Source organism: Myotis lucifugus, unplaced genomic scaffold, assembly GCF_000147115.1.
Source record: "Myotis lucifugus unplaced genomic scaffold, Myoluc2.0 scaffold_613, whole genome shotgun sequence".
NCBI lineage: Eukaryota > Metazoa > Chordata > Mammalia > Chiroptera > Vespertilionidae > Myotis > Myotis lucifugus.
The window spans coordinates 223,492-246,502 of record NW_005871661.1 but is presented as its reverse complement, the minus strand read 5'-3'; the positions used below and the strand labels follow the sequence as shown (position 1 = coordinate 246,502).

The following is a 23,011-nucleotide window of genomic DNA, read 5'->3' as shown; positions in this document are numbered from 1 at the left end:
GCGGGGAGGCGGCAGAGCCGGCGGCGGCGGGCGCAGTGCGCGAGGGGAGGAGCGGCCGAGGGGAGGATGTTCCCGGCGGCGGCGGCCGGGGCGGTGCGGGACAGAGGCACGGCGCGTGGAACCCTGGGCGGCCCAGCGGATCGCGGCAGTGGGCACGCGGCCAGTTGCGGGCTCTGCGCAGACCCGCGTCCTCTGAGCGCGGGTCCCTGGCTTTGTCTGGTGCGCCGTCATTCGCGGAGACGGTCTGGGGGCTCCGGGTCGGCGAAGGGTGCGTGCACGACGCCGCGGGGCCCGGGCCCGGACGCGACGCTCGGCAGGGAAGGGTCGGACGTGAGTTTGAGCTTGCTCGTGGGGAGAGGGAGGATCTAAGGGTGAAGGAGCCCCGCGCCCCGGGTCGCCTAGCGTGCGGGGTTACTGTTAACTTGTCGGGGCGCCCGGGGCCAGCTTCGGGGACCCCCTGTTTGGAGGTGCTCACCTAACAATGCGGGTGGACTTGCAGAAAGTTTTGCCGGGTGGGTGCGTTGCGCTGCCCCCGCGGGAAGGACCTCGGGCGGGCGGGCGGGAGCGGAGCGGGCCGAGCGGCTCAGAGTTACAAACTCTATTGTGACGCACTTACTACGACGGACGGCCCTTGCCAAAGCTCCCCAGACTTGCTGCCCTCAGCACTTTCGGCAGAACAATGGGGCCGGAGCGGGGAGCGCGGCCAGCCGGCTGCAGTTGCTGCCTCTGCGCGCACTCCTGTGCCCCAAGCGCAGGGTCCAGTCCTGAGAACCAAGGAATCAAGAGTCCCCGGGAGGTTCTGGCTTAGTCCAGTGGGCTCTGAGCAGAGCCCTGTGAATAGGCTTCAGACCCGCTGCCTCCCCCAAAGCTTGAATCTGTGTTCCAGCACCAGCCCGCATAGACGTTGTCAGTGTGTTTTGTTTGGTGGCAGGAAGTTGAGTGCCCCCAACACAAATAATAATGCCTTTGTTATTTTACGTGTGTTTTTATTCTTATCTGGAAGATGGGCAGAGAGATATGCTTACTATTGAAGTATTTCTTAATTTCTAAGGAGTACAGTTACAGCAGGGAGCGTAACATAGCCAGAAGTGTGAAGAGATGGAACAAACTGACCTGTAGTCAGTGCCAGCACAGAACCATGAACGTGGTGTTTTCTGTTCAAATTCTTCTTTGGGTTTATTTTGTTGGCTCAGTTTTAACGTGGTCCTGATGAGATTCAATTATGGGTTTTTACTTCCGGGATGAAAGGCAGTTTTAGGGTCTGAACCAGGAGTGGCAGTCAGTGCTAAGAAACACCTGGCAGTACCAGCGGCGAGGAAGCTGACCTGGTGGGATTAGGGTAAACTGGAGAGCCTCCCCCACCCCCCACCCCCAACTTGTGGCCCTGGGGGGGTGTGGTCTCAGTTGGTAGGCCTTCTTGTAAGATAATGCAAGAATGCAGATTTGATGTCAAATGTCCCGATGTTTAGACATTGGCAGCTATAAGCTTGATTAGACCCTTCACCCTTGGCCTGTGACTTTGAGTCCAGGCAGCAAGGGCGTGGTGAGGGTGTGGGTGCAAATCGCTGTCCCCCACTGATGGGAAAGGCTCGTTTCTTCATCAGGGTTCAGCTGGTTCTCCTTTACCTCTGCTCCAGATTAGTCCTTCCTGCTTTGACCAGATACGAGCAGGTTGGCAGCGTTACCGATTAAGAAATTGAGTATTGATTCTATTGAAACATAAGTGACACAAAGTCACCAGAGGAGATTCTTAACTGCTGGAGGACAGTGACAAACCTGGATTTGCAAATTCTGTAGGTGTTGGTCTTCATAACCTTCAGGGAGGTGAGAACTGTGCAGGTCTGTCCCCATGTCACAGAGAGAAAGACCCTCTAGGCTTAGAGGGTTGGTCACTTGTCAGAGGATGTGCACGCTGGGGGCGTGGCAGGCACAAAGGACAAAAACAGCAGCAGCTACATTTGCCTGCATGTCTCGTGCTAATGCTGAGTGATACAGTCGGCCCTCTGTATCCACGGGTTTCATATGCAGGGAGGAGTCACCAACTGTAGATGGAAAGTATTTGGGGGGCTGAGTCGGGAGAAAAACTTAGCAGGTTCCAAAAAGCAAAACTCGAATTTGCCGCGTGTGCCGAACGTGGCTCCGAATCCGTGTGCATGAAGCGATGCACAGGCACACCTCGCTGTCACCTGCATACGAATACTGGAGCGTCCATGGGTTTTGGTGTCCACAGGAGTCCTGGGACCAATCCCCCAGGGCACCACGTGACCACCGTGCCTTATTAGGACCCCTCCTCAGGAGAAGGAGCCAGACATTTTATTACTGCTGTTCCTTTCGTTATTGCTGTTGGTACGGCTCCTGAACTCATTTCAACCTTAGAAGTTCTTGGTGCTTGCAAATGTGTTTCTGCCCATGAAAATAATCCTGAGTACATGAACCCACAGCTTTCTTGCTCACTAAGTGAATTCACAGGACTCAGTGGAGTGTGTGTTTAACAACCTATACGTTTAAGGAGCCTCCAGAAGCTGTTGCCATGTTTCACTGAAGACCAAACCGGTCTCTGCAGGTGGTGGCTTAATGCACAGGAATAGTTTCTTCTCCCTGTTAACCAGGTATGGGCCAGTTAGTGTACTTTTTAGTGTTAAGGGTGACATGATGGCTTTTTTGGTGACATATTCTTTAGCAAGCTAATTATAAGGTCTTCGCACCGTTACTTGAGGTGACAGATGGAGGGCCTTAGAGATCACAATCTCAGTTATTAAGCAAAGTTGTGGTTATACCTGGAAATACAGTGATGGATCCTGAGGTGTAATTTCATAGTAACGACACTTCAGTAGATTGGTGTGGTAACAGCATGCGTGGGATTAAATGATGAGTTATAAAGAGTTTGTCTGAAGTTAACATACCAAAGTAAGTTTTCAGGATTAGTTTTTGGGAGATTACTTGAGGAGAGACTGAGCGGGGGTGGGGGGCTCTGGGGGCTGGTGGGAGAAGAGGACAGTTAGATAGGAGGGTCCGTTCCATGGAATCACATCTTTGTGGTCCAGAACGGTTTCCTGGATGTTGGTGAAATAGTTCGGTTCCTGAAGGCCACTGACATTTGCTGAGTTGGTAGACTTGGTTCCTTTCTTTAGGGCCATATTCACTGTTCCTTACTCAACCACATCCATTAAGATTGTCAATGAAGCTTTTGATAATGTATTGCAAAATGCGTTTTTCACAAAGACGTCTTTGTGGTTGTTTTCCACCAGCGGGGCACGAATGTGAGGTTATGGGAGGGTTCTCCTTAGCCAGGGGCACCCATGTCCATAGATGGTTTTTGCTCAGAGACACGGGGTGGAGAACAGCGTATATTAGTGTTGTTCCTGCATCTTGTTCTGCTGAGAAAGTGCCTTCTGTGTGGGACCACAGCAGTTAGCAACACCTTCATGTTTTCCTCCACATCTCGGAGTCGTTTTCTGACGCTACGTTCAAAGAATATCTGTGGGAGATCACTTTTCACTTGACCAAGTTTTAGTCTCCTTTCACCCCGGGAGGATGAAGTGCCAGATGCTCTCTCAGGGAAGAATGATGATTTTAATCAAAGCCGCTGACGGCTGCTGGTGGCTGAGTGCCTTTCCTGTTGCGCACACTTTCACCAGATGTGTCTCACACGCATCGTGCACTAAATGCTGTACAGAGTCACGCTTTGAAGGTGTAGTCAGTACTGTTGAAAGTACGAGTTGAGAAAGGTGAGGATAAGGGTGAAAGCTGGTGATTCACTCCCACGAGTCACTTGGGTAAATGACTTCACATTCACACTCCTCCCCGGCACATTGGAGCTGTGTTCTCTGTGTCCTTCAGGGTCCTGCTCGCGCCCCTCTCTCGGTGTGTGAGCTCTGAGGAGAGGAGGCACGATGTTCTGCAAATCCTGAGGGCCTGGCAGGGGGAGACAGATGCTCAGGAGACGTTCAGAGGCCTTCAGGCTTTGCCTGTGGCCACCGAAGAGCTTCCTGAGAACAGTCACCTGTCCAAGGAAAAGACCCTCCCGGTACTAGCGGTGACAGGGAAGGTCTAGCTCAGCACAGGCTTGGCAGGGAGCCCAGGTGGCATTGAACCTTCAGGTGGGACTAGTCCACATCAGATATACTGTCAGTGTCAGTTCACATGGGAATTTCAGGCTTATACATGAACAAGAGGATGAAATAATGGCCCAGTCATTTTCATACTAATATATGTTGAGATATTTTGGAAACAATGGGTAAAACGTAAAAAAAAAAAAAATGTCTTGGGGTAAAAAACTCATTAAATTTATCATCTTAACCTTTTCTAAGTGTACAGTTCAGTAGTGTTAAAAGTAAATTCGCAATGTTGCACAACCAATTCCACAAACTTACTCATCTTGTAAACTGAAACGATGCCCATTAAACAGTAACTCCCCACTTCCCACTCCCCTCAGTTCTTGGCAGCCTGCATTTTATCGGTGTCTGATTTTGACTATTCTAGGTTCCTCTATTAAATGGGATCCTACAGAATTTGTCCTTTTGTAGCTGATTTATTTTACTCGGCATAATGCCCTCAAGGTTACCCATTTTGTAGCTGTGTCAGCATTTCCTTCCTTTTTGAGGCTGGATGGTATGTGGAGACCACATTTTCTTTAGCCGTCCATCCGTCGCCGGGCATTTGGGCTGCTTCCCTCTCTTGACTGTCATGAATAATGCCATTAAGAGCAAAGGTGTGCAAATGTCTCTTCGAGATCCTGCACTCATTTCTCTGGGGCATGTTCCCAGTGGGATTGCTGGGTCATAGGGTAGTTCTGGTTTCAGTTTTCTGAGGAATGTGGCTGCACCATTTTACATTCCCGCCAGCGGTGCACAGGGTTCCAGTTCCTCCACATCCTCACCAGCATTGGTTATTTTGGGTTTTTTTTGACATAGCCATCCCGAGGGATGTGAGGTGGTATCTCATTATGGCTTTGATTTGTGTTTCCCTAAGGATTAGTGATGTTGAGTATCTTTTCATGTGTTTGTTGGCCATTCAATAAAATGTACTTTTGATGTTAATCTGACGTGTTTCTTTTTACTTTTTAAGCATGGCTACTAGCAGAATGTCAAATGCAACCGTGGCTGGCTGTGTGTGCCAGCTGGACGGGCGGGCCCTGCAGACGGAGGAGCCGGCCTCTGCGGTGGTGCTTTAAGCAGCCGGACCTGACTCTTCCCACTCACATCACATCATTTCCATGAAACTTCCTCCTCTGGTGGCTTTTGTTGACTTAGGAGAGTGAAAGTAATTAACCTCATTTTATAAACATCTTGAGTATTCATAAGCATAGGAGTATGCATTTCATCTTACCTCTTTAAACCCATGGTACATGCAGGCTTTGAAAAGGTGGAAGGTGGGATGGTTTGGTTCCTCGGGCCCCTCAGGGCCACCCTGGAGCCTGGGATAGTCGGCTTTGTGAAAACTCAGATCCTGCCTTCACCAGTGTAGACCCTTTGTAGGTCCCGAAGGGGATAGAAAGTGACGAAAGTTTTCTTTACTGGCTCCAAATAAAATTGAGTGATTGATAACTGTCTAGACAGTTTATATCTTTTTTAAAAAACACCCTTTATTTTGAGATAATTATAGATTCACATGCACTTGTAAAATGTAATGCAGCGCGCCTGTGTAACTTTCACCCAGTTTCCCATTGTGACAATGCCTTGCATAGCATGCAGTGTCCACAGCCCGTAAATGGCATTGGTAGAATCCAGCTACCTTGTTCCGATTTTACCAGTTCCACGTGGCAGTGGGTGTGTATTAACTTCAGTGTGATTTGTCACACGCATGGGTCTGTGTCGTCACCGCCACGATCAAGATCCTGAGTCGCTTCATCTCGAGCCTACTCTTGGGCTTTTATAGCCACAGCCTCCTCCCTCCCGGTCCCTGACCGCTGACAAACACTGATCTGTTCTACGTACCTACCCTGTCATTTCACGTGTGCTGTAGCAATAGCATCACACTCTACGTGAGCTTTTGGGATTGGCTATTGTTACTCGGCGACATTCCTGTGATCCACCCGAGAGCTGTGTGCCAGTGGTGGCTTGGTGGTCATAGCTGAGGAGTATCCCACAGTGTGGGTGCACCAGTGCCCCTGTGGGTCTGTCAGAGACCTGTAGCTTGTCTTTCACCCTCTTCATCGAGCGAAGGTTCTACTTTCGATGCAGTCCAGTTCATCGGTTTTTCTTTTCACGGGTCATGTTTCTGGTGTGCAGTCTTCATCAAGCCCCAGGTCCCAAAGATTTTCGCCTCTCTTTTTTTCTAAAGGTTTTGTAGTTTTGCGAATGACATTTAGATCTGTGATTCACATTGAATTAATTTGTGTGTAAGGTGTGAGGTTTAGATCAGTACTTGTTCTTTCCAGCACCGTCTTGACAAGGTTATCCGCTGCCCGTCTAACTGCTTTTGTACCTTTGTCAGAATCAGTGGGCACGTTTGTGTGGGTCTGTTTCAGGATTCTGTTTTGTGGTCCTCCGCCAACACCACACCACCATTATTGCTGTGGTTATATGCTAGGCCATGGTAGTAGAGTGACGCCTCACTTTTTATTCAGTATTTTCCAAAATTGGTTAGCCTATGCCCTATGCCTTCTCGTGTAAATTCTTGAATAAGCTTATTTGTGCCCTTAAAACCACTGCTGGGCTTTTGATAGGAATTATGTTAAAACTACACATCAGTTTAGGGGCAAATGTCCATCTTTAGTGTGTTACATCTTCCAATCCATACACAGACAGGTTTCTCTAAGTATTTAGGTCTGTAGGTTTTCTAATTTTCAGCATGCAAGTCTTACACATGTTTTGTTAGATTTCATTTACTTTGGAGCAACCATTCGTGGTATTGTATTTTTAATTTTTGTTCCCACATGTTCACTTTTAGTATATAGGAATGTAATTCATTTTTGTGTGTTGATCTTGTGTCTTGCAGCCTTGCTGAACTCATTAATTCTAAAGGGTTTTTTTGTAAATTTCTTGGGCATCCTATCTTGACAGTCATGTAACCTGCAAATAAAGACAATTTTCGTTCTTCTTTTCTGATCTGTGTGCATTTTATTTCTGTTTGCACTGCCGGGACTCGTCGTGCTGTGTTGAGGAAGAGTGGTGAGAGCGGACATCCTTGCCTTTTTCTCAGTCACGGAAGGAAAACTTCTAGTCTTTAACCATTAAGTACCCGGTTAACTATAGGAATCTTGTAGATGCTTTTTAAAAAGATGAAGTTTCTCTTTATTTCTTGATTACTGAGTTTTTTTTCATGGGTGCTAGATTTTGTAAAATGTTTATTCTTGCATGAGTTGATATGGTCATACGAGTTTACTTAATGTGAGTCTTTGTTCAGGTGCATTATTACATTGCTTCTCAGCATTTATTACCTTGCATACCTGGGACAAACTCTACTTGGTCGAGGTAATTTTTTTCATACATTGTGTGTGTGTGTGTGTACGTGTGTGTGTGTGTGTGTGTGTGTGTGTGTGTGTGTGTACGTGTACTTGTGTTACTGCAGTTGAGTTGTCTCCGACTCCTGGTGACTCCACGAATGAGCTATGTCCTCACAGTGTCCTAGACTTGGCAGCCCCGCTGTAGACTCAGCCTGTGGCTTTGTTAATGGAGTCTGTCCTTCTCATATTTGGCCTTCCCCTTCTCCTGCTGCCTTCTGTTTTTCCCAGCATTATTGTCTTTTCCAAAGAGCCTGCCTTCTCTTGATGTGCCTGAAGTAGGATAGCTTCAGCTTTGTCATACGTGCCTCCAATGACGTTTCAGGCTTAATTTGCTCTAGGACCCACTTGTCCATCTTTTTGGTGGTCCAGGGTAACCAGAGAGCTCCCCTCCAACACCGTGTTTCAGATGAATTCCTTGTTTTCTGTCAGTCTACTTCCTTGTCCAGCTTTTGCGTCTGTACCTATTGATTGGGGATACGAGGACGTGGATGGTCTCAGCCTGGACTCTAATGACGCATCTTTGCCCTTGAAGATCTTTCTTAATCCTCCCATCACTGCCCTTCCTGGTCTCGGCCTTCTCTTGATTTCCTGGCTGCAATTTCTATTTAAATGGATGACTGACACAAGGTGAGCAAAGTCTGTAACAATTTCCGTCTTCGTTGTCTAGGCTGAAGGTGTGTGTTGCTTTTGTAGTCTTGGTTGTCATCTTCTCGGTGCTCACATGCAGTCCTGCTTTGACTCTCACTTTCATTAGAAGTTGTTTTAAGTTACTGATTGTTTTTCCCCCAATTTCCACTCTTCCTCTGCCTCCAGCCCCTTTCTTCCTTGCCGACTTTCTGTCTAGTAGTTCTGTCAGTTGTGAGCGCAGTGTTGAAATCACCAACTATAAGGGTGAATTTGTCTTTTTCCTTTAAAGTCCATCAGATTTTGCTTCGTGTGTTTTGAGACACTGGCTGGTGCTGAGAATCGTCCTGTCTTCCTGTTTAATTGATCCTTTTATCATTGCTGTTAAAGCCCACTTTACCTGATATTGATGTAGTCACTCCTGCGTTTTGTAAAAACAAAACAAAACAAAACACCACTGTGTTAATGTTTACATGGTGTAGCTTTCTCCATCTTTTCACTTGCAACCTGCATGTGTTGTATTTGAAGTAAGTTTTTTATAGGCAGCATATTTTTACATAACTTTGTTTTATTTACTCTGCCAGTTTTGTCTTTTAAATACTGTATTTAGACCATTTACGTTTAAGGTAATTGTTGATGTGTTAGGGCTTAACTCTGCCATTGTGTTACCTTTCTGTTGCTTTTGTTTCTGTGTTTCTCTGTTTCCTCTGTCTCTTTTTTTAAACCTTACTGTGGGTCTGAACATTTTTTAAGAGTCCATCTTGATTTGTTTATAGTGTTTTTAAATATATGGCGCTCTCTAGTTTTTTAGTGGTTTTTCTAGATATTACAATATACAGACGTAACTTACTGTAATCCACTGGTGTCAGTGGTATCAACGTTTTTTAACGTCAGCTGCAGTGTAGACACCTCACTTTCCTCCAGGTCCCCTCACCTGCCCCGCTTTTCAGATACAATTGTCTTAACTATTTCCTCCATGTACATTTAGGAAGCTCACAAGAAGTAGACTAGTTTGTTACTATTCCCATTTTTCCCCATTCCATTTTTTTTTTTTCTGGAGTTCTAAGCCTGTTATCATTTCTGTTTAGAGGACTTCCTTTGCTCATTTTCTTTTTTTTAAATCCTCACCCGAGGATATTTTTTCATTGACTTTTAGAGAGAGTGGAAGGGAGGTGGAGAGACAGAGAAAGAGACACATACCCTACCCCACGGTGGCACCAGCACCAGCACTGCACTGGGCAGGGCATGACTGAAAAATCCACTGCGCCCCTGCCATCCTGAAACCACAGGTGCGGGCTTGGGCTGGAGTCAGGCAGGTGTGGCCAGGCCCCTTCCCCGTCCTTCGGCTGGAAGAACAGGCTGCTCCTGGGGCTTTGTCTCTCGGTGCCCGTTGGGGGCCCAGGTGAGGCCTCCGCGGTGCTGCAGGGCCCTGGGTGTGGGGGCAATGAAACAAGACTGCAGCCCTGGGTGCCCAGGCAGCCCTCCGTGCTCTTTCCCCATCGGTGTTTGCTTGTTGTGTTGTGTCCAGGGATTTTAGTACTAAAGGGAGGTCCTGGGGGCCCGAATGGAACTAGAAATCTCTCCTTGTAACTGAGTGGCAGTGATGGGCTGTGGCTGCACAGTACTACTCAGAATTTTAGAAATCACCTCTTTCACCCTCTTTTTACTTTGTAGAATTATAGACTGGGCATCGGAAAGAGATGTAGCTGTAACCCTAGCCACTCTTCGCAAATAATAACTGCAGTGTCTGTCGTGGTGACCCCCATGCGTGGCCCTGGAGCTCTGCCCATGGGCTGTGCACCATGCTGCTCGCAAACATAGGTCCTCAAAACGTCGCGGTAGCTCAAGTCTGATGCCACCTGCTACAGGGCATCTTATTAAAGAGAATAGTAAGCCCCATGCCGCTCCATGTTTGGACTGTATGGCAGGAAAAAGAGATTACTCATCCCTGGATGTGTTTTATATGTTGGGGGGTGTGGGTTAGATTGGAGATAGGCGCGCACTGTGATTGCCTGCTCCTGACTGCCTTGCAAACCACGGAAGTGGAGCTCTTGCCAGGGCCAGTCTCCTCGCGGCCCTGGTGTCTGCTCACCCTGCCTGTGCAGGGAGGGGACTCCCCGTGGACCACCCCCCTCCCTGTCCCTGAGTCACCCCCACACCAGTCTCCATTCCTTCTTTGCTAAGGTCAGCCTCGGTTTCTAACAGTCGTTAGGTGACAATTTCCAGCCTCTCTCACCTCTGGTCACTGTCCTTAGTCGTTTGCTTGCTCCGTGGCTGGGACCTGTGCTCGGCATGTGGCCTAAGACTGCTTTCCTTCTCTGCAGAGGTCTTGTTGACACAAACCTAACCTCTGTCTTAAAGACCGGCACTTGGTCCTGTGCTGTGCTGGGTGCAGGCTGTAGGCACAGCGCTACCCACTGGCTCTCAGGCCCTGCAGTGCACCTGACCTCCTTTGCCGAAACTGCAGAAAAGGGCTCATCACAGCATCGCTTATACCAGCCAAACAGCTGTGGACAGCCTTACTGGTCTGGGAACATCCCTAAATCGCTCCTCCTCTGACGGACAGTGGGGCCATGTTAATGGTGTTTACGAGCACAGTGACATGCGGAAATGCTCCTGGCATAATGTTAAGTTGAAAAGCTTACACGTTTGTTGATGATATCCTTGGTCTTAGTCCTCTGTTGCTGTAACAGAAATACCACACTGGGGGCTTACACAGCATTTCTCTCAGGGTTCTGGAAGCTTGGAGTCTGAGGTTGGGTGCCCGTGTGGCTGGGTCCTGGTGGCAGCCACCTTCTCCCTGTGTTCTCACAGGAAGGGGAGAGCAGGCGGGTTCTTCACCCTCTTATCAGGCACTAATCCCAGTGTGGGGGCCACACCCTCGTGACCTAATCACCTTGGGTCTTAGATTTCTACATCGGAGTTAGAGGAGGACACAGGCCTTTAGTCCATAACACAGTTTCAAAGTTTTCAAGCGTAACAAAAAGCTTAGGAGGAAACGATATCAAAGTATTAATAGTGAATGGTTTTGCATTCAAGTTACAGGTGTTTTTTTCTTTGTGTACCTTTTTGTATTTGCAAAATCATCATTAGTATTTATAGTGGAACAAATATAACAAATGTATATTTTTAAATGTGGCTCTCCATTAATCTTTACTCTGGGCATGCCCAGCAGTGTCAGCGTGGCACCTGTGTCTTATTTGTGTGGTTCACTGACTGCCACGGCCTTTACGTTGGTAAAGATTTCATCCCGATGAGGTCGAGCTCTCGACCCATCCCCAGAATTGCTGTGGATGGATGTTAGTCCCCTAATCTACTCTTTGGGACCTGCTTTTTATCGTAGCAAAATGAGTATTTCATTGTGAAACACCTCCATTTGATGGGGTCCTAGGTGGATTCTGCCCCCAGGACCTCGGCTGCCTTCCCTGCAGGGTCTGGATGGGATCCTGGCCGTCCCTCCGACCGCCAAGCCACGTGGGCAGACCTGCGAGTCTCTGAGCTTCCGTGTCCTCGTCTTTCAGTGAGGACGGAAGTGTTTACCTCCGAGGTCACGGGGAGCTTTCGCGTGCACTGATGGGAAGAAGGCGTCTGGGAGACCTCGGTCACACATTTCTCCTTGCTCCTCGTGACCCGTCCCACCCAGGAGGGTCAGTACCTTGGCAGTGATGACATGCTCTCCTTCCCATAGCAAGGAGCGCAGGAAGCTCACAGGGAAGGCAGTTCGTCTGGAAATGTCCCAAAACAAACGAGCAAGAAGGAAGGAAGTCTTTTCTAGAAACTGGCCTGGTGGGGGTGGAAGGGGGTCCCAGCGACCCCTAACCTGCCAGGGAATCACATGTCACCTTGAGCAGAACCCTGCTTCAGTGGGAAATTTGGGGCCATGGAGCAACACCTGGAAATGCGAGCCCTGGGACACGTGGAGCACCTGTGGAACGCCGCCCACGTGACGTGGCAGAAACTCCACTCTAGAGTCGAGATGTGTATTTAGAGAAAGTCTGGAGACAAGACACAGGCTCAACTACTTTTCCCTGCAATCAAAAGAGTGCAGCTGTCTTCACCATTGAGGCAGATGGTTGCTTGTTGATTGCACGTTAGAAACACTCTTTGCTTGAATACAATCAGGAGTTTAAAATAGCTTTTCTCTGAGAGATTCCACTCCTGTGGCCATCATTCATTTAAATTGTGGCTTTTGCTTCTGAGTGAGTTCATTGGAACCCTTCGGGACTTGTCCTCACCGGCTGCAGGGTGCCGGACTGATAGCAGCTGTCAGTGCTGATGACACATCCCTGGTGGACAAGTTCAGCCCCATTTGGACTAATGTTGAAAAGGTTACAAGGGTTTTAAGTGTTTGCTTAGCATGAGTTGGTGTCCCCCGGGTCCTGTGGGAGCCCAGGTTCTCTCTGTGTCCTCTGTTCTCTACCTTGGACTGGATGCATGGTTTGACCGTGATGGGAGGGCCAGCCCTGAGCAGGGGTGGTGTGAGGGTCAGCGGACCAGGGTGAGGGTCAGCACATCTCCCTCTCACCTCTGCACTCACAGCAGGCACAGGCCAGTCGACTACATGGGTTGTAGCTACAGACCTGAGCGTGGGGACTTTGTGTCAGTGTCTGAGTGAGAAAACGGAATCTGGTTTGTGTTGGAGTGGGCTTCACCCTGGCCTCGGGCGCCCTGCACAGTCCAGAACGCTCCATCTTGGGTTTTGCTGCCCTTCCCCAGGAAGCGAGAATTCTAAAAAGTGGAACGAGCCATCTCAATCCGAGAGGGTGTGTGTGTGAAAACAGATCGTTTCTACACCCTTGTCAACTGAGTTCCCTGGACCTTTCCCCCCCAAAAACTATGTCACATTTCTGGACCAGAACATGCTTCCCATTCCAATTCCTAAAACAATTTATAGACTTAATGAGTAATCCGAGATACTTGAAGACTCTTGCTTACGCGGGTGGGACCTATTTTTCTCCCAGGAACGTGCGTGTGCGGAGGTGTTTAGTGCAGCCAAGCTCGACAGCCTCAATTTTTTTGAGTTATTTCTCTCCGGAATGAGAGTGTAGCAGAAAAAAACCAAAACATTTCTTGTCTGTTTTCCAGTCCCTTGAGAAATCTCTTCACACAAAGTATGAATTCTGGACATACAGTATGTTAGGATATGCATTATGTTAAAATAATGTTTTAACATAGACCTCAGTTTTACTTTCACCTGAGCTAGTCAAACAACTGGCCAACTTCAGAGAACGGTGTGTGGTATAGCAGGAGCACAAAGGTGTGTAGATGTCATGAGCGTTCAGGCAATATTTGATGCAGTGTCCGAGTGCCCATAGTTGCCTTTCTGGATTTTACCATGTGTTCAGCTGGATTTTACCATGTGTTCAGCTAGGGCAGTGGTTCTCAACTTTCTGGCCCTTTAAATACAGTTCCTCATGTTGTGACCCAACCATAAAATTATTTTCGTTGCTACTTCATAACTGTCATGTTGCTACTGTTATGAATCGTCATGTAAATATCTGATATGCAGGATGGTCTTAGGTGACCCCTGTGAAAGGGTCGTTTGACCGCCAAAGGGGTCGCAGCCCACAGGTTGAGAAGGGCTTAGAAGTGTGTTCTCTGTAAGGAAAGCCTGGCACACGGTCCACGAGCTGTTTTCTCTCCAGTCCTTTTCCTGATGGCATAGTGTGATTGTGGCAGTGGAAAGTTCCAGCAGGCGACCCGGTCAAGTCTCGGTCCCTCCAGTGACCCGTTACAGCCCCGGTGCAAGTCCCTCCACCCGGCTGGAGACCAGTGTCCTGCTCTGATAGAGGAGCGGGTGGGCACCGGAGGGGGGTGGGTGTGGGTACTGGTGGGGGCTGGGGGCTTGCACTGAATGAGAACAGCCCTGTATCATCTGTATGGCACAGTGGCTTCGCGGTCCACGTCATCCCGTATGAGTGGGGCCCGCAGCCCTGTGTTCCCTGGAGGGGCCTCGGGGAGGAGGAGGAATGTGTGGACCTGAACAGATCGAAGACCCTCGAAGCCAGCCGCCTGGAGAGGCTCCTGCACATCTCAGGCTCCTGCTGGGCTATTGGGGCCGTAGCCCCACCTTTCCTGTGCGGGGCCCCCAGCACAACCGCCGACAAGGCTTCTGTGGTTTGCAGACGGGGCCTAGGACCCTCGCTGGGGATTGCCCTTGCGCAGAGGTTAGCGGTGGCCTGACTGGTTAGGACAGGCTGGTCAGTGGGTGGAGCGACGGCTCACGCCGCCTTCGTGACCAAGCCTTCAAGCCTCCGCTGCATGCTCAGTCGCTTTGCTGGCTGCAGCCTTCGTCTCCCTCCCTCGGACGCAGTCCTTGGCCTTCTTTCCAGGGCCGTTTCTGCCAAAGGCTGTGGGCTTGTGTTCGCCTGTGTCTCTTAGAGGCAGCCTCCGCGTGTTCAGCATAGATGCGTTCGGTCAGGATGCACGAGTTTTGCCAGTTTTCTAGGGAGGAGTCAGCCAGCCCAACTGTGACAGACATATGCTTTGAGGACAAATATTTAAACCATGAAATGTTCAAACATGACAGTTACGTCTCTGCGATTATGTAAAATAGCGTCTGGAGTTGAGGTGTGAAATTTGTTTTTCTTTCATGCAGTTGGCTTTTATGAATTTGTCTTAAGTGGGAAGACTTCCTTGGGCCTCCTCCTGCTGGTGAGTTACCACTAACTCTGTGTCCGTTCCAACAGGCCGCGGCCTCGCTGTTCGTTAACCGCCTGAGCAAACCGGGTGGATGTCTACACGTTTTCATTTAGAAGCTGTTTAAGATGTAGCTTTTTAGATTTCTGTTTCTGTCCCAGGCCTGGGCCTCCGCTTGCATTGAAATGAAGCACCGTAATGTTTAAGATCCTTAATGCGAATGGAGAAGAGGTTTTTGTCACCTGTTTCCTGCTACCGGTGCTAAAGTTCATAGAGGAAGCCACACTGGCTCTGTAGTCAGGAATTTTTATGTTTGTAGTTTAAACTTACATTTCCTCCCACAGATCTGATTTTTGGCCAGGAATAACGTCTAGTTACCAACAGCTAGCAACTTCAGATTTGTTAGCACTTTATTTCTCAGCAAATTAATGAACGGAGTTGCATATTTTACTTTTTATTTATTTATTTATTTAAAATATATTTTATTGCTTTTTCACAGAGAGGAAGGGAGAGGGATAGAGAGTTAGAAACATCGATGCCAGAGAAACATCGATCAGCTGCCTCATGCACACCCCCCACTGGGGATGTGCCCGCAGCCAAGGTACATGCCCTTGACCGGAATCGAACCTGGGACCCTTCAGTCCACAGGCCGATGCTCTATCCACTGAGCCAAACCGGTTAGGGCACATATTTTACTTTTTAAAGCTAACTCGTATTTGTCTTTATAGTGTTGATGGAGTAAGTGGTGAAATAAGTTATCCATAGAGGACATTTTCTGTACTGTCCGGAGAAGGGGTTTGGCATTTTTGTCTGTCTTACAGCTCAGGGTTGGCTTTTATTTGATAGTACTGAGTGTGGGGGTTCGTTTTATTTGTTTTTCAAAATAAGATGGCACAGCCGGGTCCTCTGTAGGGCTCTGACCGGCATCTAAGACGACAGACCTCGAGCTGCAGCTGGCCTGTCAGTGGGGCTGAGTCTGGTGGGAAAGCAAGGAAGAACTGTGTCCTGTGTCCAGCCTGGCCAGACTCAGTGCAGACCCCGAAACACCACGCAGAGCGGCGGGTTTCTGGAGCAGGCCGAGGGGACCAGGGTGGTGATGGGGTCTTCCCACGGCTCCTGGTAAAAGGCACAGGGAGCAGCATGGAGTGGCAGCTTCATGGATTAACAAGCAGGGTTAAGGACTAAGGGGTCACAGACTCTGTAGCCCCAGGGAACAGAGTCCGGGTGGAGGTCAGGGTTCGAAGGGAACATTTTTGTTCCCTGCAAGTAAGAACTGTATAGCACCTGATGCCTTCAGCAAGGACTGTGGGGCCTTAGGGGAAAGTGCCCTACTCGCAAAGTGGGCGTCCAGGCCGGGCTGCTACGCATCAGGGTGCAGAGGCTGCCCCACAGGCTCCACCTGGCGTGACGCTGGGCTTCTGCTCGGACCAGGAGTTAGCCGCTATGCCTTTGGACATAAAACCTCAGGTTCTAGGATTGCTCCTGGCGTGTCTCTGGCTTCTAGCAGATGTAAACGTGTGTGGGAATCCTGCAGGCGGAGTGGAGGACTAGGTCGTCCGATGCTGAATAGTAAAGGAGTGGAGCCTGGCAGGGTGGCCCAGCTGGCTGGAGCATCGTCCCTTACTGGTGGTTGGGGATTCGATCCCCTGTCAGGTGCATATGGGAGGCAACTGATGGATCTCTCTCTCTCTCTCTCTCTCTCTCTCTCTCTCTCTCTCTCTCTCTCTGAAAATCAATAGAAATGTCCTCAGGTGAGGGTTAGAAAAAACAAATAGTAAATGAGTAGAAAGGCCGAGCATGTTGCCCAAAATGCCTTTAGAGCTTAAGTTCACTGTAAGAGAGCTGGTGGTGGAAGGGGAAAGACCCCCTGGGCAGTAGTTCCCAGCTGCACCGCCTTGGTTTACTGGCAATTTCCAAGTGTTCAGAGCAGGGTGTTTGACTCTCTAACTCAGCCACATAGAAGCAGCGGCCATGCACGTCGCAGGGTTAAGGAGAGAAACCCTGGCTTCGACTTGTAACGTCCTCGTCGTGGTATCCGTCCTTAGCAGCTGTTCGTGATGCACTGTCTCGAGGTCATGCCGCTGCCCATGCTGACACTGGGTACCAGGGAAATAGGATTAGGAACTTGGTGGCACTGATGCCAAGTACTGTCACATTATTTCATTTCCAAACCCTTCTGTTCTCATTCATGCGAGAAGTAGTCCCAGCAGGAGGGGTGTGTGTGTAAAATTGGATTCTGGCTCCTTGAGGTCTGAGAACCGGCAGAGTTGGGGGCGATCCTGCAGCGTTTACTGCAGTAAAACTTCCCGGATGACAGTGGCCCTCCTTCCCCTGGGGCTCCCCCGGATCCTGGAGCAGGCAACATGGCTGATCATGCAGGTGGGTTTCCCAAGGAAACCTTGGCAGGCTGGTCGCTTGTAAGCCATGGGTAACTGAACTGGCCGATATTTCTGAAGATACTCAGGTATGTAGACTGTTGGGTTAAACACACATCCCAGGATTTTTATTCTGCACAGGAGCGTGGCCACCTGCAGAGACGGTGCTAACACTCAGCATTTCGGAGTGATTCTCTTGGAATCAGTGTAGTGCTGGTTTGAGAGCCTACAGAGAAATGGTCCATTTATTTATGGCTCTTGGCTAAATCAGACTCTGCTCAGGGAATAAAAGGGGGATGGCCCCACGAAGTCCCTGCTAAGTGCACAAATGTGCCCGAGTATGTTCTGTGGTGTGTTTAAACGCAGAAATCATTCCTTCAAAGCCATACATTCCCTGTCTCTTCCGGGACAGGCGTCCTTTCTCAGTTCTGAGCTGAGAATTGCTTCTCGGCCTCATCTGTGTGTATTACTTTAAAACCTCATCTCGATTCTGCCCGGTATGTGTAGGTGACTGAAGACCGTGTAAAGTGAGTATTTCGGTGAGTCTTAATATAGTTTCTGGTTCCGCACTTGACACTCAGCAGTGACATGATGGGAACTGGAGCGGCCGCCCCCCCTCGGAAGTGAGAGCTGTGCCAGTCCTGTCCCTCCGACGAGACTGCCGTGGTGGGAATGCAGGTGTGACATGACACACACACCCCCACTAGGTGGCTTTCCACAGCACCCCTCAGAGGAAGGGGACAGCTGGGTGTGGAGCGATGCTGCCTCAGTGCCTTTGAGCACCTGCCTTGGTCACAGAGGGTGACGGGGTTGGGTGACGGATGTCGCGAGCGCTGTGAAGCGACGGTCTGGTTTTTATTTCTCACCCTGGCAGGCGGTGCTGCAGAGAAGCCTTCCCGAGAGCCCCCGCCTAATTTCACTATCAGCCACTTAACCACAATATTAATGTTTTCAGTGGCTGAGCTTTTAAGATTTGAAATTACCATATGGGTTGGAAAATAGTTTTGTCGCTGAGCCAGAACAGTCTGTTAGTTAAGTAGCACACATCCTTTGGTGACTTGAAGTTCTTTGGCGTTGAAAAATGCCTTTCTTTTCACCCGCCCCCTCAGTGTAGAAAAATGGATTAATTCTATACATCATGGTATTTTTTTTTTTTTTCCTATAGGAGATGATGTGACCAGTAGATGCTGGATTTCAAGAAATTATTTCTAAGAATTTTGGTGTCAGAAAATTTCACTGACATCACGACACATTTGCCGTGCCTGACACAGTAGCATTGATTGATAAGGGGCTTTTGGTTAGAAAATGAGACTCCTCACAGGTGGGCCTGGCTCAGGTGTCTTCAGGGTGAGAGCTGGCCTGGGGTGGCCTTCAGCCCTGAGCCGTTTACATTAAAGCAATTTATATTTCATTGTCTTTTTTTTTTTTTAAGTTTTAGTGCCATGTTTATGGGGTGAAATTCTTTCTTAAATGCAAAAACTACATTTCCTATGGGTAAAAATACACCATCAGAATTTCCCCTTTGAAGAGTATTTGCGTTGGTGTAAAATTGCCGCAGAAGTTAAAATTTGACCTTCCTATGTAGCAATAAGAGCTTTTGTTTCGAATAAAGACCCGTTTTGATCAGGTGTTGGCATTTATAGTGGGTAGGCATCTTGCAAATAGAAAAATAAAATTATTTTTGCCTGATACTTGTCTTTCCTATAGAGTAGGAATGGGAAGGTGGGTTCTCATTTTGATAGATGGACTATATTATTAGAATGGGGGTAGTTGGGTTAAGTATCCAGGTAGGATTAGGGGACTGAGGGTGGAGCAGTGTGCTTTTGAGTATTCCCTGTCCTTGAACCCCACCAGTTCCAGGTGCACCTTCTGGAGACCACAGCTGATCCCTTCACCACATGCTCCCTGACACTGGGACAGAATTGAGTAAACTTAATTCTGGTTTTGACCAGCACCACTGTGGTGCTGACAGGCTGACTTCTTAGGGTTGTTCTCATGTGACATGAGACCAACTATGACAGCCACTGAGATTAAAATAGTGTTGAAGTTAAGAAAAGCTTACCTTCTTGATGAGTAAACTTAATGGTATTCTGGAGAGTCAGGCATGCATTTTGAGGTCAGTAGACCTGTCATGTTGTGGATTTGCCCCTTATTACGTATGAGACACGGACATACACATGAAAGTAATATCCCTAGGTCTTCAGTTTCCTATAAAATAATACTTATTTTAAGTAGAGTAAAATACTGACCATGTTCTTACTTTCTGCTGTATCTTCTTCCTAGACACAATTTTGTCCAGTAAACCAATTGTCATCCTATTAGGGAGACTTCTGATCACCCTAAATTAAATTAGCACCCCACCCAAAGGACTCCCCCACCCCCCTTTTGCCTGGTTTGATTTATGTTTATAGCACTATTACCACCAGACCTATTATATATCCATTTCCATAAGGGTAAGGATTTTGTCTGCTTTGTTCCCGGCTGTATCCCCAGAGTCTAGGATGATTTGTGGCACAAATAAGTGATTAGTTGTATTTGTTGAATGAGTAAATCAATAAAAAGAAATTGTTCAGATAAAATACTTAACACGGTATCTACACATGGTAGGGATTCAATAATTGTTAGCTGTTACTGTATCAGTATAAGAATTTGGAAACGTGCTCAATTTTATGTGTTCTTTGTCTAAGAAACTTTTTGGCAATGCTTCTTTGTGTTTGTATATGAAACACAAGTATTTCTAAACTATTCTTTTTTTAAAAAAAATTCTCACCCAAAAATATGTGTTTTTTCTAATTGCTTTTGAGAGAGAGAGAGAGAGAGAGAGAGAGAGAGAGAGAGAGAGAGAGAGAAATATCAATCAGTTGCCTCCCATATGCTCCCCAACTGGGGATTGAACCCAAGACCTAGGTATGTGCCCTGACTGGGAATTGAACCCACCACCTTTTTCCTTTTGGTGTATGGTATGACACTCAAACCAACTGAGCCATCCGGCTAGGGGTAAGATATTTTTGTAAGGTATTTCCCATTTTCATATGTCATTTGATTCATGTGTAGAAAGACACTTTACGGATTACAGTTGGTGGTCATGAGACCAAACCACTTAATGCACAAACAGAACTGACTGAAGTTTTCACAACTTTGCTAGCACCACTGCGACAAGGATGGAAACTTCATTCTTGGGTTATAGATGCTTTGTCATCTCTCAGACCTCGCAGGGAAGAATGGAAGAGCTGCAAGTAACTTTTCCTCTAAAACAGCGGTTCTCAACCTGTGGGTCACGACCCCTTTGGGGGTTGAAAGTCCCTTTCACAGGGGTTGCCTAAGACCATCGGAAAACACATATATAATTACATATTGTTTTTGTGATTAATCACCATGCTTTAATTATGTTCAATTTGTAACAAGGAAATTGGGGGTCACCACAACATGAGGAACTGTATTAAAGGGTCGCGGCATTCGGAAGGTTGAGAACCACTGCTCTAAAGGGACTTAGCTTCTCAGTAGTCATTTTATTATAAAGCATTTATTCTTAATTTATATAATCTGGTTAATGTGGGTCTTACCATTCCTATCTTTCTTTTAACCTAATTTCCTTTAAATATTGGCTCAAATGCCACCCTGTAGATGAGGCAAATTCAGCGCACCCCTGCCCCCAGCCCCCAGCACTCCTGCTCTGCCTTAACCCCGTTCTGTTGACTTAAACCATAGCACTTGCCACCTTAAAGCTGTTCCGTAATTTATGTATTTATGCTTATTGTCTATATCTCTCCAATTGAAATGTAAGCTTCTTGAGGGTAGGAATTTTTGTCTATTTTGTTTACCTATACATCCCCAGGGCCTACAACATAGTCTGTGACCTCATAGAAAAAATTTTTAAGGAGGAAAGAGCTTCTCCTATGCCCCCCACCCCGCTTCCTTCCCTGCCTCAGGCCTTCACCACCCTATCATCGTTTGTGTCCATAGATAATGCCTGTATGCATGTGTTCTTTGGTTAATCTCTTCCCCTCCCCTTTCTGTCTGAGATTTCGTTAGTCTGTTCCATGTTTCCATGCCTCTGGTTCTATTTTATTCATCAGTTTATTTTGCTCACTAGATTCCTTGTTTGTTTATTTTTATTTTTAGACTCAATTATTGATATGTATTTATTGCCATTTTACTGTTCATATTTTTTATCCTTTTTCTTCTTCTTAAAGAATACCTTTCACCGTTTCATGTAATACTGATTTGGCGGTGATGAACTCCTTTAGCCTTTTTCTTTGTGAACTCTGTCTGACCTTCAATTCTAAATGATAGCTTTGCTGGGTAGAGTTATCTTGGTTATAGGTCCTTGCTATTGAGCACTTTGAATATTTCTTGCCACTCCCTTCTGGCCTGCAAAGTTTCTGTTGAGAAATCAGTTGACAGTCCTGTGGGTACTCCCTCATAGGTAACTAACTGCTTTTCTCTTGCTGCTTTTAAGATTCTCTCTTTGTCTTTAACCTTTGGCATTTTAATTATGATGTGTCTTGGTGTGTCCTCTTTGGATTCCTCTTATTTGGGGTTCTCTTCGATTCCTGGACTTGTAAGTCTATTTCTTTCGTCAGGTAGGGGAAGTTTTCTGTCATTATTTCTTCAAGTAGGTTTTCAGTATCTTGCTCCCTCTCTCTTTCTGGCACCCCCATGAAGCAAATGTTGGTACACTTGAAGTTGTCCCAGAGGCTCCTTACACTATCTTTGGGTTTTTGGATTCTTTTTTCGTTTTGCTCTTCTGATTTGGTGTTTTTTGCTTCCTCATATTTCAAATCGCTGATTTGATTCTCAGCATCCTCTACTCTACTCTTGATTACTTATAAATTATTCTTTATTTAAGTTAGTGTATGCTTAGTTTCTGACTGGTCCTTTTTTATGTCTTTGATGTTCTCACTAATTTCCCTGAAATTTTCACTAAGGTCCTTGAAATTCTCACTAAGTCCCTTGAAGCTCTCATTAAGATGTTTGAGCATCCTTATAACTATTGTTTTGAATTCTGTCTCTAGTAGTTTGCTTGCTTCCATTTCATTTAGCTCTTTTTCTGGAGATTTCTGTTCTTTCACTTGTGACATGTTTGTTTGTCTCCACATTTGGCTGCATCCCTGTGTTTATTTTTATGTATTAGGTGGAGCTGCAATGTCTCCTGGAATTGGTAGAGTGGCTTTGTGTAGTAGGTGTCCTGTAGGGCCCAGTGGCTCAGCCTCCACAGTCACCTGAGCTGGCACTGTAGACTGTCTTGTAGTTGAGCCTTGATTGCTGTTGGCATCTCTGGGAGAAATTGACCCCCAGGCCAATTGGCAGTGAAGACCAGTTGCGACTACAGTGGAAGAGCTGCTATGCAAGAGACACCCTTATGGGGCAGGACTTGCTTCTAGGGGCTTTGGTGCTCACTGAGTCTGCCCCTTGAGTGTGTCATTTGTAGAGTTGTAACCTGGCATGGTCTGAAGCTGTCCACTGGGTGCACAGTCTCTGTGGTTACCCCTGCGGTCAGCCTCTGCCTGTGCCCTGCCTGGGGCTACCTGTCAGGAGCTACAGAGCGATCTGTAGATGGCTGCTACTTGTGTTGGGCTTGGAAGTGCCCAGGAGAGGCCAAGCTGCAAAACAAGGCAGGCTCCTGCTATTGCTAGGCCTGGAGCCTCTTATTGGGAGGTATAGGGCACACTGAGTCCAGCTACTATTTGTTTGAAGGATTTTAGGACAGGCAGAAGCCTGAGCCAGGACAGGCCATTCATATGGAGAAGCCGCTGCAAACAGCTTGGGTGGGGCTGCAGATTGGATGGGGCACGGTCTCAGGGAATCACCAGGGCAGAGCAAACAGTGTGAGCCAGTCTGATGGAAACTCAGATATGGTGGCTGTCATTCAGCTCTGTGTTGGGGGAGGTCCCAGTGCAGGAATAATGACCCCTGCGAGCACCCC

General features: G+C 47.6%; 1 protein-coding gene across 1 annotated transcript in view; it reads left to right on the top strand.

Annotated features, from left to right (window-relative positions):
- Window positions 1-1,070: 1,070 nt before the first annotated feature.
- BCL2L11 (BCL2 like 11) overlaps window positions 1,071-23,011 on the top strand; it is a 41,093-nt gene continuing 19,152 nt past the window's right edge. Inside the window, exons 1-2 of the mRNA XM_023745992.1 lie at window positions 1,071-2,609; window positions 5,068-5,262. The gene's annotated coding sequence lies outside the window, so the exon portion shown is untranslated. The remainder of the gene's footprint in view (window positions 2,610-5,067; window positions 5,263-23,011) is intronic.